Below are 16531 nucleotides of genomic sequence, written 5' to 3'. Positions count from 1 at the left end.
GTTCTGCTAATGAACCTCCGCGGTGCCCAGAGGGGCGCTATTCCTCTGGAGCCCAGTAACGCCCCCTGCAGTGCCCAGCCCGCCGCCTCATAAATACATTTCCTCCCACATCGGAGCCGCCCCCTCCTCTACGTCATAGCATTTATTCAACAGACGAACCTTGCTCCATCCTTTCTTGCGCATGAAATCTCGCGCAGCCGCAGTATCGCCGACTGCCTGCGCCTGTCCGATCCTACGGCTCCTGAGGGCAGCAGCGCTCTGATTAGGTCACTGGGCTCGGCGCATGCCCAGTGATACTATTGAGGCTGCTGCCCTCAGGAGCCGTAGTATCGGACAGGCACAGGCAGTCGGCGATACTGCGGCTGCGCGAGATTTCATGTCACCACCTCCCAGACAGGTCACCTCAGGACTGGCCTCACACCCTGTCATTTCCTCCACAGCCGGATCATACCAACTGCAGGCACAGGGCGGGGGGGTGTGCAAGGATAGCAACGTCTCACTTCAGCTCCACAGAGCACCTCACACTTTCCGGCTGTTAGGACGCAGGTTTCCTGTCACATCTCATTCTGCGTAAACCTCTCATCTGCCGCTCGCTTCCGTGATTTGGACGTTTCCAGGAGTGGAACCGTCTTCTTTGTCTGATCTCCATGCACCACAGGGACCTGGTGATGTCACAGGGTCATGTGACATTCCAAGTGCTCCTCACCCTGAGCCCCGTGAGTGACTGAGGGTGTAACGTTACATTACCCAACTTCCACATGTCATGTGACCGGGTGACATCACAAGGTCCTTACGGTGCATGGAGCTCAGACACAACCCTCGCCTGTATAAGTACCACTGAGTCTGACTCGTTCACATTAACCACAGACGAAACGGCCAGTCGCACCTGCGCAGTAGAGCAGCGGGCTGAATGCAGTAACTGTACGTCAGGTGAGCTGTGTAGGGCGCATTCACACCTGGGAGATGACTGAAGAAGCCTTTTCCGTCAGGCTGTGACGTAGGATTTCCATCTGCTCCGTGTGAATGTACGGAGTTAGGGCTCGTTCACGCGAACGCGTGCTGCCCGTTGGCGTATAGCGAATCCGCAATACATGTGCGCCGTTCCGTGTGCTTTCCGCATCACGGATGTGGACCCGTTCGCTTCAATGGGTCCGGAGATACGAAACACTACGGAAGCGGTCCACAATCCGGCAAGAGGCAGCACGCGTCAGTGTGAACGAGCCCTCAGGCTCCATTCACACGTCCGTGGTGTGTTGCGTCCTGCAAATTGCGGAACGAATGCGGACCCATTTGCGGACGTGTGAACGAGCCCTTACTGTGACTTTTTGTGGCGCTACTGATTAATTTTAACCCTTGTCGCAGCTGCAGTCCACCAGAATACATTGGGGGGGGGGGGGGGGGTCATTTTTCGTGGCACCTTACGGCTGGTGGTGTTGATGTAAAAAAAAAAAAAGTTGCACCTCCCCCCATCGTGTGACCCTTTACACAGTGGCGTGTTTTTACTGGGGAGACACGGGGCCGTCAGCCCAGGCGAAGTCATTTATACCCGTTTTCAGGTGTAAGTGACGATGGAAATCTACTCGGGGGCTGGAGTAACCTTCAGTCGAGGTGCACAGACTGCCAAGGATGCACCTAATTTATGACGAGCCCTGCGCAGGAGGTAACAAAGACCTGCATAAAGCGCTGGCCAGTGATAAGTGACCCCCCCCACGAGTTGTGCGCAGTATTGTGGACTCCCGCTGGTAAAATCAAACCATGCCGCCAAAAAAGTCCCAGTATAGCCTTGGCGCCATTGTCCGGCAGGAGGGAAGCCAGTAGATAAGGAGCAGATCAGGGCACTTTCACACCAGCGTTTTTCTTTTCTGGTATTGAGTTCCGTCCTAGGGGCTCAATACTGGAAAAAAAAAACGCCTCCGTTTTATCCTAATGCATTCTGAATGGGAGCAATCCGTTCAGGATGTCTTCAGCACGCTGTGGTATTTTCTCCGGCCAAAATTCCGGAACACTTGCCGTAATGCCGGATCAGGTACCAAGTGCTCCGGAAAAACAGATCCGGTTTCCCGATCTGCGCAGACCTTGGGGGTGGGGTGGGGGGGGGGGGCTCAGTGTCAGAAGATGGCGCATGGGGGGGGCTCTGTGTCAGAAGATGGCGCATGGGGGGGGGCTCAGTGTCAGAAGATGGCGCATGGGGGGGGCTCAGTGTCAGAAGATGGCGCATGGGGGGGGCTCTGTGTCAGAAGATGGCGCATGGGGGGGGCTCTGTGTCAGAAGATGGCGCATGGGGGGGGGCTCTGTGTCAGAAGATGGCGCATGGGGGGGCTCTGTGTCAGAAGATGGCGCATGGGGGGGGCTCTGTGTCAGAAGATGGCGCATGGGGGGGGCTCTGTGTCAGAAGATGGCGCATGGGGGGGGCTCTGTGTCAGAAGATGGCGCATGGGGGGGGCTCTGTGTCAGAAGATGGCGCATGGGGGGGGCTCTGTGTCAGAAGATGGCGTATGGGGGGGGCTCTGTGTCAGAAGATGGCGCATGGGGGGGCTCTGTGTCAGAAGATGGCGTATGGGGGGGGGCTCTGTGTCAGAAGATGGCGCATGGGGGGGGCTCTGTGTCAGAAGATGGCGCATGGGCGGGGCTCTGTGTCAGAAGATGGCGCATGGGGGGGGCTCTGTGTCAGAAGATGGCGCATGGGGGGGGGGGGGCTCTGTGTCAGAAGATGGCGCATGGGGGGGGGGCTCTGTCAGAAGATGGCGCATGGGGGGGGCTCTGTCAGAAGATGGCGCATGGGGGGGCTCTGTGTCAGAAGATGGCGCATGGGGGGGGGGCTCTGTGTCAGAAGATGGCGCATGGGGGGGGGCTCTGTGTCAGAAGATGGCGCATGGGGGGGGGCTCTGTGTCAGAAGATGGCGCATGGGGGGGGGCTCTGTGTCAGAAGATGGCGCATGGGGGGGGGCTCTGTGTCAGAAGATGGCGCTTGTTTTTCATGGTTTGCTTGGTTTGAAGGCACAGATTTCGTGGCGATTGCTCTGTCTAGAGTCTTCTGGTTTCGTCAGGTTGCGCTCGGGGACTGGAGAACCAGTCACAATGGTGAATCGGACTTAAATCCCAGCTCTGCCCACAAAACCTTTGGCCGCCCCTGGATGTAAACTGATGCGAACCACACGAAAAATGGCACAAACACTTTATCAATTTGTCCCAAATGCCACCAAACGGACAAAACCGCTCAGCCCTTGTGGCGCCGTGCATGTCCTACATTACCCCCTAAAGGTCCTTTACAGGGACTGATAATTGGCACGAATATTAGGGATGAACGTTTGCAGGAACCCTCGTTCCCAATAATTGACCTGTGTAAAAGTTGCAAACTTTTGTTCGTCTGGCGATCGTGTCTTTCACCCGAAACCTAAGGGCACGGCCGCAGTCAGGTGTCCTAAGTTCAGTCAGTTTTCCCCACGCAGATGCAACGCGCGTGATAGACACTGAAGGTCTACAAACAACATCACTTCTATGGGGCCAGGGCTGCGTGAAAAACACAGAATATAGAACATGCTGTGTTTTTCACGCAACGCAGAACTAATGCGTTAAAAAAAAAAAAACGCTCATGTACACAGACTATTGAAATGAATGGTCAGGATTCAGTGCGGGTGCTATGCGTTCACGTCACACATTGCGCCCGCGCAGAAAACTCGCTCGTGTGAAAGGGGCCTTAGTGTTCCTCAGAACAGTGACCTCCACCCCCCCTTTTTAAAAGTGATCTATAGCAGTGAAGAAAAATGCCTGGGTTCTTATGGAAACCTGGTTTAAAACTGTGTGTATGTCAAGACTGAAGGACCAGCGAGCTTCTATTGGCCACTAAGGGTCATGTGACCGTGTGTATTGCGGTTAAGATATGAGTGAAAGACATTCAAGCTTCTATTGGCCAATACGGTTTATGTGATGCCATATTTGCATTACCATACTGTACATCCTAAGAGCTGAGACCCGTCCTAAAACCTTCCCGCGTACCCGATGTACCCATATGCCAAATTTGGTGCAGACAGATGGACAGACATATATACGGGTATATTTTGACTATTTCATTTAATGTTTGTGTGATTAAAAGATATCCACAGTGTTCCCCATAACAGTGACCTCTCCTCCCCTTAATAGTGACCCCCCCTTAACTTTGACCTCCACAGCAACCCGCCCCTTTAACAGTGCCTCACTCTGTTAACTGTGACCTTCACAGCAGCCCGTCCTCTTAACTTTAACCTTAACAGCCTGTCTCCTGCCCGCTTAACAAAGACATCCACAGCACCTTGCCCCCTTAATATTGACCTCTACAGCAGCCCACTCCCTTATGTAACCTCCACAGCGGCCCGCCCCTCGACAATGACCTCCACAGCGGCCCGCCCCTCGACAATGACCTCCACAGCGGCCCGCCCCTCGACAATGACCTCCACAGCGGCCCGCCCCTCGACAATGACCTCCACAGCGGCCCGCCCCTCGACAATGACCTCCACAGCGGCCCGCCCCTCGACAATGACCTCCACAGCGGCCCGCCCCTCGACAATGACCTCCACAGCGGCCCGCCCCTCGACAATGACCTCCACAGCGGCCCGCCCCTCGACCATGACCTCCACAGCGGCCCGCCCCTCGACCATGACCTCCACAGCGGCCCGCCCCTCGACCATGACCTCCACAGCGGCCCGCCCCTCGACAATGACCACCACAGCGGCCCGCCCCTCGACAATGACCCCCCCGCCCCCCCCACTGTACCATGCCCCTCAACATAAGACTTTGATGGTTTTCACAGTGACAATGACTTCTATGGGAGCGTTTGGTCTGTACAATGACCAAAATGGAGGATATCAGTTTTTTCCACTGTGCCGTCTGTGGAGAACTTGGCAGGAAATGACCATGATTCACCAGCGTGGGAGTAAGGCCGCTTTCACCCAGTCAGTATTTAAATAGTGATTTCCATCAGTGATTGTTGGCCAGAGGAAGGTGCGGAGGCTGCAGAGATATGGTACGAGGGAAAGAATTGCTCCCGTTCTGTTTTTTGACCCGCCCTTGGTTTTGGCTCAGAGTCGCTGATGGAAAATACTGATCAAGTACTGACTAAACACTAATGTGTGAATAAGGGCTCATTCAGACTGCCGTATGCTGTCCGCAAAAATACTGAATGCTATCTGTTTTTTTGTGGATCCGCAAAAAAAACGGATCCACAAAAAACGGATAGCATTCAGTATTTTTGCGGACCCATAGACTTCAATGGGGCCATGTCCTGATTTTTACGGACAAGTATAGGACATGTTTCATTTTTTTTTTGCGGAACCGTGGAATAGAAAAGGGCCCCATAGAAGTGAATGGGTCAGCATCTAATCCGCAAAAAAACGGATCCGCATTTTTGCGGATAGCATACGGCCGTCTGAATGAGCCCTTAGGCCAACAGGGTACTGGGTATTAAAAAAGCAGCATGAACTTGGAGGATAGGGGTGCAAAATGACCTTTTACAAAGCATTCATAGAAAGAAAGCCTGGATTTCTGCGATTGCAAAAAACAACCATCCAAAATTGCTGAATTTTTGTTAGTCCTGAAATGGTGGACATTTGACGCTACATGTTGGACCAGAACTGGTAACGGTAGCCTGCATGCCATAATGCAGCCACAGGATAGCCATCTAAAAGAGCACCTACTGTGTGGCCGGGCCCGTGCTGCTGATGGCAAATTGCGGTCCGCAATGCATGTGCACCGACCGCGGGGGCCTCTGCATGCGGATCGCGGACCCATTCACTGGTATAGGGTTTGCGATCCGCACTACTTTTTTGTGGTGTGGAGGCACAGACAGAAAACACGTGGAAGCACTCAGTAGTGCTTCTGTGGGCTTCCGACCCATGCCTCCAGTCCGCACTGCATCGCTCGGATTGCGGACCCATTCAGCGGCCTAATAGACGCTGGGTGTGTGAGTCCAGGATGATGCTGTCTTCCCTAATGCAAACCACTTTGTGCCTGTGTGAGCTGCCTCCTCTTCTCTTCTCGTACACCTGCCTGTTTCCATCTCTGACCGAAGAACGCCATGAAGTCAAACGCGTCTTAGAACACCTGTAATAGACGTATAATGTACAGCGTTACAGCATTGCCTTTCCCTGTGCTCCGAATGATGAGAAATAGGAGATGAAGTTTAAACTGCAAGAGGAATTTGGCCTTGTGATAACCATTTCACCTAATTATTTACAGGGCAGAAATGGCTTACTAGCCTGGGATCCCTCTCACTAATGGTTGTGAGACTGTAGACACTCACGGCGTATATGTCCGAGGGTCATGCAGTCCTACGTAAAGATAACGCACACCATTCATAGGCATGACGCTAAAACCACAATGTACAAGAATCACACAGACGTAGTCTTTATGACATCACTGAAGTAATAAATTGCCACCACAATAGTTAAAAGCAATTAAAGGGATCCTGTCGCGTTAGCCATGGTGTCTGAGCAGCAGGTTATAGAGCAGGAGGAGCTGAGCAGATTGATATACAGTCAGGTCCATAAATATTGGGACATGGACACAATTCTAAAATTTTTGGCTCTATACACCACCACAATTGATTTGAAATAAAACAAACAAGATGTGCTTTACCTGCAGACTGTCAGCTTTAATTTGAGGTATTTACATCCAAATCAGGTGAACGGTGCAGGAATTACAACAGTTTGCATATGTGCCTCCCACTTGTTAAGGGACCAAAAGTAATGGGACAATTGGCTTCTCAGCTGTTCCATGGCCAGGTGTGTGTTATTCCCTCATTATCCCAATTACAATGAGCAGATAAAAGGTCGAGAGGTCATTTCCAGTCTGCTATTTGCATTTGGAATCTGTTGCTGTCAAATCTCAAGATGAGATCCAAAGAGCTGTCACTATCAGTAAAGCAAGCCATCATTAGGCTGAAAAAACACAACAAACCCATCAGAGAGATAGCAAAAACATTAGGCCTGGCCAAAACAACTGCTTGGAACATTCTTAAAAATAAGGAACGCATCGGTGAGCTCAGCAACACCAGAAGACCTGGAAGACCACAGAAAACAATTGTGGTGGATGACCGAAGAATTCTTTCCCTGGTGAAGAAAACACCCTTCACAACAGTTGGCCAGATCAAGAACACTCTCCAGGAGGTAGGTGTATGTGTGTCAAAGTCAACAATCAAGAGAAGACTTCACCAGAGTGAATACAGAGGGTTCACCACAAGATGTAAACCATTGGTGAGCCTCAAAAACAGGAAGGCCAGATTAGAGTTTGCCAAACGACATCTAAAAAAGCCTTCACAGTTCTGGAACAACATCCTATGGGCAGATGAGACCAAGATCAACTTGTACCAGAGTGATGGGAAGAGAAGAGTATGGAGAAGGAAAGGAACTGCTCATGATCCTAAGCATACCACCTCATCAGTGAAGCATGGTGGTGGTAGTGTCATGGCGTGGACATGTATGACTGCCAATGGAACTGGTTCTCTTGTGTTTATTGATGATGTGACTGCTGACAAAAGCAGCAGGATGAATTCTAAAGTGTTTTGGGCAATATTATCTGCTCATATTCAGCCAAATGCTTCAGAACTCATCGGATGACGCTTCACATGGACAATGACCCAAAGCATACTGCAAAAGCAACCAAAGAGTTTTTTAAGGGAAAGAAGTTGAATGTTATGCAATGGCCAAGTCAATCTCCTGACCTGAATCCGATTGAGCTGCATTTCACTTGCTGAAGACAAAACTGAAGGGAAAATGCCCCAAGAACAAGCAGGAACTGAAGACAGTTGCAGTAGAGGCCTGGCAGAGCATCACCAGGGATGAAACCCAGCGTCTGGTGATGTCTATGCGTTCCAGACTTCAGGCTGTAATTGACTGCAAAGGATTTGCAACCAAGTATTAAAAAGTGAAAGTTTGATTTATGATTATTATTCTGTCCCATTACTTTTGGTTCCATAACAAGTGGGAGGCACATATGCAAACTGTTGTAATTCCTGCACCGTTCACCTGATTTGGATGTAAATAACTCAAATTAAAGCTGACAGTCTGCAGGTAAAGCACATCTTGTTCATTTAATTTAATTGTCGATGTCCCATTATTTATGGACCTGACTATAGTTTTATGGAAAAAACTCAGTGTAACATGTCATTTATACATTGAAATTCCTGCTCTTTCTGGGCTTTGAGGTCCAGGAGGTGGTCCTATCAGTGACAGCCATCTCTCTATACACACTCTTAGGCCTCCTACACACGAACGTGTGTGCCCCGTCCGCGATCCGCAAAAAGATAGGACATATTATATCTTTTTGCGGACAGAAGCACTCTGTAGTGCTTCCGTGGGTTTCCGTTCCATGCTTCCGTTCCGGATTTGCGGACCCATTGAAGTTAATGGGTCTGTATCCGTGATGCGGAATGCCCACATAACTGCGCCCGTGTATTGCGGATCTACAAATTCGATCACGGGGCGCACACGTTCGTGTGCAGGAAGTCTTAGAGGGAAGGTTGTCCATCACTGATAGGACCACCTCCGGGACTTCAGAGTCCAGAATCAGCTGGGATATAAATCCAATAAATGACATATTAAATTGAATCTTTTCCCATAAAACTATATATCAATCTGCTCAGCTCCTCCTGCTCTATAACCTGCTGCTTGTGGCTTACTTTGCATTTTCATGCCGACAGGTTCCCTTTAAACCAGTATGGGGGTGACGGGCAGGAAATATTGTGCACGATCATAACCGTGCAAGAATGCGGCTGTGATCTAAAGTTTTCAGATGGACACAAACATTGGTTTTCACAGTTTTGGTTTTCACAAAGTTTTTTTTTTTGAAAGATGTTTCTATGGTACAGTTAGAAGCTTTTCATGCGTTTTAACTTTTTTTTTGACAATTCCATCCAATTTCTGCAAAGACCCATTGTTTAGATTTAAAGTACTATTGAAAATGCACCATTTTCTTGGGGAGAATTTTTCACCGAAATCCTGGCGTACACACTTTGCACCACATTTACCAACTGTTTTACAAAACTTCCCCCGACGAGGGATTGTGGCGTCACGATAAAGAGGTATGAATTGACGGTGAAAGAGGCGTGGCCTAAATCCGCCTCTATGCACCAAAAAAAAAGAGACAAAATTGGAAGTAGAGACGCCAGCGGCTTCACACACAGCATGGATTCTCTCCTTCCAGCATAGCGCTCGCTGCTGACTTATTACACCCGATTTCCAATAAGTGCCTAAAACTCCCCATTGAGAACCTGTGGTCGATCCTCAAAAAGGGGATGGACAAAGAAAAACACAGAAATCGTGACAAACTCCGAGCAGAGATCAGTCAGAATTTGTCCCAGAAGCTGATCTCCAGCATGGGCGAACTGCCGAAGTCTTGAAAAAGAAGGATCAACACTGGAAAGATTGAGTCTTGGCATAAACCTGAGAGCTTTGTCAAAGTTTTTAAAAAGTACTGAAAAATGAAATAACTATACTTCAATATACTATAGAGACATCTGACAAAAAGATCTAAAAATGCTTATGCAGCAAACTGTGTGAAAGTCAGAATATTTTTGGTCATGACTAGGGATGAGCGAATTTTTATATTTTGAACTTTGAGTTTGTGTTTTGGTATAAGCTGAAATGCGTTATGGATTCAGTTACCACGGACCATAACGCAATTCTACGACGGAACGCCTTTAGAGGCATTCCGTTATAATAGAAGTCTATGGCCTGCATAACGGATCAGTCTGGTTTCCATTATGCAGGAGTCCTCTCGAACTCGAAGTTCAAAATATCAAATTGGCTCACCCCTAGTCATGACTGTCCACACAAAGTCCAATCACAGACAGTGTAGCATTACAGATCAAAAGGATTAACATCTGCAACAAGCATAAAGCCCAAGCCCCAAGTGGGGTTCAGACCTTACAATACCAACCTGATTGGGCTGTGATACTCCAAAAAAGAGAGCCTCCACCACCCCAGGACACCACTCAATACACATAAGGTTTGGTCCAACTGACCGGAAATACCATCGTCTAATAAATGAATTGGTGATGGCAGGACCCCAAGTTATGCAGAATTGGGCGTCTTTATATGAGATGTGACATAACTTGAGAAAGCCTAGTGTATGTCGGGCAAAATGTTGCATCTGGAATCAAGACGATTGATTTTGCTTAACTTTGGGAGGCCGCCTTCAGGAATTCATTTTTTGGAATACAGTGGCACCTGTTGGCCTTGGGGTTCCATTGTATAGTGGTGTCCACTCTAAACTGACCTAAAGTTCGGGTAAGGAATGCAATTTGTCGTGAAAACACCGCATTACAATATCACAAGATCATATCAAACCTGGAGAGGCTGCAATTCACATCACAACCACTGGGTGTCGAGTGTACCACATTTATCCGTCACTCATCCAGCTGAATGTTTGTTTGCAGAACAGTTGGGTGTCGGGGTCTTCACAGTTTTCCTCCTTACACATGCACCAAGTACTGTACATAGCTACCTATTCTCACACTGACCAACCCTACAAACCATTATCTGAAAAAGTCTGACTGTAGGTCTGGAAACCACTATTATCAGCCATTGTAGGACTGATGAATACAGTCTATCAGCCATTTCAGGGGAGAGGATGACTGTAGGACAGGAGAACACAATCCATTGCCCCCTGTTATCAGGCTGAGGCGAGGAGAGGACGACTGTAGGGCAGGAGAACACAATCCATTGCCCCCTGTTATCAGGCTGAGGCGAGGATGATTGTAGGACAGGAGAACACAATCCATTGCCCCCTGTTATCAGTGATTTCAGGCTGAGGAGAGGACGACTGTAGGACAGGAGAACACAATCCATTGCCCCCTGTTATCAGACATTTCAGGCTGAGGAGAGGACGACTGTAGGACAGGAGATCACAATCCATTGCCCCCTGTTATCAGCCATTTCAGGCTGAGGAGAGGACGACTGTAGGACAGGAGAACACAATCCATTGCCCCCTGTTATCAGACATTTCAGGCTGAGGAGAGGATGACTGTAGGACAGGAGATCACAATCCATTGCCCCTGTTATCAGACATTTCAGGCTGAGGAGAGGATGACTGTAGGACAGGAGAACACCATCCATTGCCCCCTGTTATCAGGCTAAGGCGAGGATGACTGTAGGACAGGAGAACACAATCCATTGCCCCCTGTTATCAGACATTTCAGGCTGAGGAGAGGATGACTGTAGGACAGGAGAACACCATCCATTGCCCCCTGTTATCAGCCATTTCAGGCTGAGGAGAGGACGACTGTAGGACAGGAGATCACAATCCATTGCCCCTGTTATCAGACATTTCAGGCTGAGGAGAGGATGACTGTAGGACAGGAGAACACCATCCATTGCCCCCTGTTATCAGGCTGAGGCGAGGATGACTGTAGGACAGGAGAACACAATCCATTGCCCCCTGTTATCAGACATTTCAGGCTGAGGAGAGGATGACTGTAGGACAGGAGAACACCATCCATTGCCCCCTGTTATCAGACATTTCAGGCTGAGGAGAGGACGACTGTAGGACAGGAGAACACAATCCATTGTCCCTGTTATCAGCCATTTCAGGCTGAGGAGAGGACGACTGTAGGACAGGAGAACACAATCCATTGCCCCCTGTTATCAGACATTTCAGGCTGAGGAGAGGACGACTGTAGGACAGGAGAACACAATCCATTGCCCCCCTGTTATCAGACATTTCAGGCTGAGGAGAGGACGACTCTAGGACAGGAGATCACAATCCATTGCCCCTGTTATCAGACATTTCAGGCTGAGGAGAGGATGACTGTAGGACAGGAGAACACCATCCATTGCCCCCTGTTATCAGACATTTCAGGCTGAGGAGAGGACGACTGTAGGACAGGAGAACACAATCCATTGCCCCTGTTATCAGCCATTTCAGGCTGAGGAGAGGACGACTGTAGGACAGGAGAACACAATCCATTGCCCCTGTTATCAGCCATTTCAGGCTGAGGAGAGGACGACTGTAGGACAGGAGAACACAATCCATTGCCCCCTGTTATCAGACATTTCAGGCTGAGGAGAGGACGACTGTAGGACAGGAGAACACAATCCATTGCCCCCTGTTATCAGCCATTTCAGGCTGAGGAGAGGACGACTGTAGGACAGGAGAACACAATCCATTGCCCCTGTTATCAGCCATTTCAGGCTGAGGAGAGGACGACTGTAGGACAGGAGAACACAATCCATTGCCCCCTGTTATCAGACATTTCAGGCTGAGGAGAGGACGACTGTAGGACAGGAGAACAGAAGAAAAGATTAGATACACAGTATCACATAAGATGGCATTAGACACAGCAAGTGGAGGAGGACAAGTGATCCCATGCAGACCAGAGGGAGGGCTGTGATTACAGGATTAGATACACCGCAGACAGTATCACACATGACCGGATTGGATACTCAGAAGACAGTATCGCACACAATACATGAGCGCACTTTTCTCCTGAAATAGACCTCTTGCACACAATCGTTTTGTTTTCAGTTTTTTGCGTTCATTTCAATGGATGTGCAAAAAAACCCCGGAAGGTTCTCCGTATGCCTTCTATTTCCGTTCAAAGATAGAACATGTCCTATTATTGTCCACATAACAGACAAGGATAGGACTGTTCTGTCAGGGGCCAGCTGCTCAGCAAAAAAACGGAATGCACACGGACGTCATCTGTATATTTTGCGGACCGCAAAATACAAAAAAAAATTATTTATATGGTCGTGTGCAAAAGGCCATATGCTGCACTGCTGGGACCCTGCTCCTTCCCCTATGTAACTCTCAGCCTGTGACACCCCCCCCCCCCCCATTCCCCCACAAGATCAGCAAACTCCTCCCCTGAAATCCTCTGTGCTGCTGGGACCCTACTCCCACTATGTAATTCTCATCCTGTGACCTCCAAGATCAGCACACTCCTCTTCTGAAATCCTCTGTGCTGCTGGGACCCTACTCCCACTATGTAATTCTCATCCTGTGACCTCCACAAGATCAGCACACTCCTCTTCTGAAATCCTCTGTGCTGCTGGGACCCTACTCCCACTATGTAATTCTCATCCTGCGACCTCCACAAGATCAGCGCACTCCTTCTGAAATCCTCTGTGCTGCTGGGACCCTACTCCCACTATGTAATTCTCATCCTGTGACCTCCACAAGATCAGCACACTCCTCTTCTGAAATCCTCTGTGCTGCTGGGACCCTACTCCCACTATGTAATTCTCATCCTGTGACCTCCACAAGATCAGCACACTCCTCTTCTGAAATCCTCTGTGCTGCTGGGACCCTACTCCTACTATGTAATTCTCATCCTGTGACCTCCACAAGATCAGCACACTCCTCTTCTGAAATCCTCTGTGCTGCTGGGACCCTACTCCCACTATGTAATTCTCATCCTGTGACCTCCACAAGATCAGCACACTCCTCTTCTGAAATCCTCTGTGCTGCTGGGACCCTACTCCTACTATGTAATTCTCATCCTGTGACCTCCACAAGATCAGCACACTCCTCTTCTGAAATCCTCTGTGCTGCTGGGACCCTACTCCCACTATGTAATTCTCATCCTGTGACCTCCACAAGATCAGCGCGCTCCTCTCCTGAAATCCTCTGTGTCTTGACCTTATGACCTCTGGTAACAGGCACCACCTGCTGTCTGAAGCGTTGCATTGCAGGCACATTTTGTAACAGTTGAGATATTCAGTTGGAATTACGTGTTACACACATCTGACCATGTTAAGTGCGGACACCTCTGTTTACTGCATGAAATACAGATATTTAGCTTTGGTCCTCTGTATATCAAAGAAGCTAAAGTAGATTTCTCATTTACAAATGGAAAAACTAAACGGTATGCCGACACATAATGGTCTGATGGGGGACAAAAGGGCAGGAGGATGAGGGCCTGATGATGCATTTAATGAATACGCTAGATGCTTTTCCCAGTATATGGCCTCATGCAGACGGCCGTTGTTTTGGTCCGCATCTGAGCCGCAGTTTTTGTGACTCTGATGTGATATTTTAAAAAAAAATGATATCCCCACAAAAAAAATAAGAATTAAAAACAAAATATATACAGCATATAAAATGGAACATATATATATGAACTCAGTAGTATTTGAATATCGCCACAAACGTGGTTAGTCACGATATGATGGCTTTCTTAGGGTCCATTCACATGTCCGTAGTGTATTGCGCATCCACAATACACAGAGCCGGCACCCCTATAGAAATGCCTATTCTCTTTTTTTTTTTTTTTTTGTATATTCTTTTTTTTGGGGAGCTGTCCGCAATGTGTGCCTTCTGCGTCCTTTCTGTCCCCATTGAGCTTTTCTTGGACTCCCTAATAACCCATTCTTTAGTTATTTGTACCCACAGCCAATATTTTTATAGGGTTAATTTCTCATGCCCCCACTTATATTGCCCTGCTCAAGACTTTTTGAATTGCCCTCTCCTTTTTAATGTTAAATAGCCCCCAGTATGTATGGAGATAGATGTGTTTATCTCTATAGGTATTTACACCTAAATCCTTGATATCTGGAGTGGGTGTGCACGCGCCACTTCGCTCTTACATAGAGCAATACCATTGGGGTCGGCGCATTCGCGCTCCTGTGGTTTGATGTCGTTTGGCATCAATATCTATGCCCACATAATAAAGCGGGCGCATGCGCGGCTGAGCGAGTGCCATGCTTTGACGTAGCTCAGCCTCCTTCTATTACATTCAATGGACGTTTTCCAGGGGCGGGGCGTGCACTCATTGAAGCGGCGCTTGCGCACTTAATTATGATAGACGCTAACAAATATCAGAGACGGGGTGTTTAAACCTGCGGCGCAGTCGCAGGTCAGTATCCGTTGACCTTTCATTTATGCCATTGTGCCTTTTTGCTACTGGTCCCCTGAGGAACCGGATTATGAAACAGGGGAAACGCGTTGGGACCTACTGAAAGTTGGAGACCACATACCATATGGGACATTTTATAGTTTTACTGGCATCATCCACAACTGGGAATTACTGGGAGGTAGGGACTGCTTATAGAAGGGTACAGCCACGATAAGTGGGGCCGCCCCTTTCGGGGGCTATTACGCCGCTTTTAGGCAGGGAGAGTATAGTTGCCTGGTGAAGGATTCCCTGATGCCGAAAAGCGGTGTATTTGTATATTGATGACCCCACTTCTTAGCACCTGGAAGACTCTGGGCCATCAGCCTCCGTAAAAAGCATTCAAGTCCGTGCAGAAAGTATCCACGTGATCCTCATCTGGTGCCTGATGAATGCATCTTCTTCACCATAAGAAGATCATATCGTGAGTAACCACGTGTGCGGTGATGTTCAAATACTACCGAGTTCACATACATGTCCCATTGAAGGAATTCCACGGCACATCCAAGAAGTAAAATTGAATAGAACGGCTTTATTCACCAGACGGGCAACGTTTCGATCCGCTTCCTGGGATCTTTCTCAAGCAATGACTATCCCAGGAAGAGGATCGAAACGTTGCCCGTCTGGTGAATAAAGCCGTTCTATTCAATTTTACTACTTGGATGTGTCGTGGAATTTCTTCAGTTTATTCGTTTGGAGCAGGTTCAGCCACTGGCACTCCATCTATACACAAGAAACTGCCGTGCTGCCCAATTCTTATATATATATATATATATACACTGCTCAAAAAAATAAAGGGAACACAAAAATAACACATCCTAGATCTGAATTAATTAAATATTCTTCTGAAATACTTTGTTCTTTACATAGTTGAATGTGCTGACAACAAAATCACACAAAAATAAAAAAATGGAAATCAAATTTTTCAACCCATGGAGGTCTGGATTTGGAGTCACCCTCAAAATTAAAGTGGAAAAACACACTACAGGCTGAACCAACTTTGATGTAATGTCCTTAAAACAAGTCAAAATGAGGCTCAGTAATGTGTGTGGCCTCCACGTGCCTGTATGACCTCCCTACAACGCCTGTGCATGCTCCTGATGAGGTGGCGGACGGTCTCCTGAGGGATCTCCTCCCAGACCTGGACTAAAGCATCTGCCAACTCCTGGACAGTCTGTGGTGCAACGTGATGTTGGTGGATAGAGCGAGACATGATGTCCCAGATGTGCTCAATTGGATTCAGGTCTGCGGAACGGGCGGGCCAGTCCATAGCATCAATGCCTTTGTCTTTCAGGAACTGCTGACACACTCCAGCCACATGAGGTCTAGCATTGTCTTGCATTAGGAGGAACCCAGGGCCAACAGCACCAGCATATGGTCTCACAAGGGGTCTTAGGATCTCATCTCGGTACCTAATGGCAGTCAGGCTACCTCTGGCGAGCACATGGAGGGCTGTGCGGCCCTCCAAAGAAATGCCACCCCACACCATTACTGACCCAATGCCAAACCGGTCATGCTGGAGGATGTTGCAGGCAGCAGAACGTTCTCCACGGCGTCTCAAGACTCTGTCACGTCTGTCACATGTGCTCAGTGTGAACCTGCTTTCATCTGTGAAGAGCACAGGGCGCCAGTGGCGAATTTGCCAATCTTGGTGTTCTCTGGCAAATG

The 16531-nt window shown here is 48.6% G+C and overlaps 1 protein-coding gene across 3 annotated transcripts in view; it reads left to right on the top strand.

Moving 5' to 3' along the window:
• The first annotated feature begins 779 nt into the window (after positions 1-779).
• Positions 780-16531, top strand: part of LOC120997073 (putative methyltransferase DDB_G0268948) — a 76910-nt gene continuing 61158 nt past the window's right edge. The window contains exon 1 of one of the 3 annotated variants that reach the window (XM_040426981.1): positions 780-921. The gene's annotated coding sequence lies outside the window, so the exon portion shown is untranslated. Of the gene's footprint in view, positions 931-14089; positions 14101-16531 lie in introns of those variants that run through there. The other 2 variants (XM_040426980.1, XM_040426982.1) reach the window with 2 other exon arrangements.

The sequence above is a fragment of the Bufo bufo genome, chromosome 4 (assembly GCF_905171765.1).
Source record: "Bufo bufo chromosome 4, aBufBuf1.1, whole genome shotgun sequence".
Taxonomy (NCBI): Eukaryota; Metazoa; Chordata; class Amphibia; order Anura; family Bufonidae; genus Bufo; species Bufo bufo.
The sequence above is the reverse complement of the archived record's forward strand: the minus strand, read 5'-3'. Positions and strand labels throughout refer to the sequence as shown.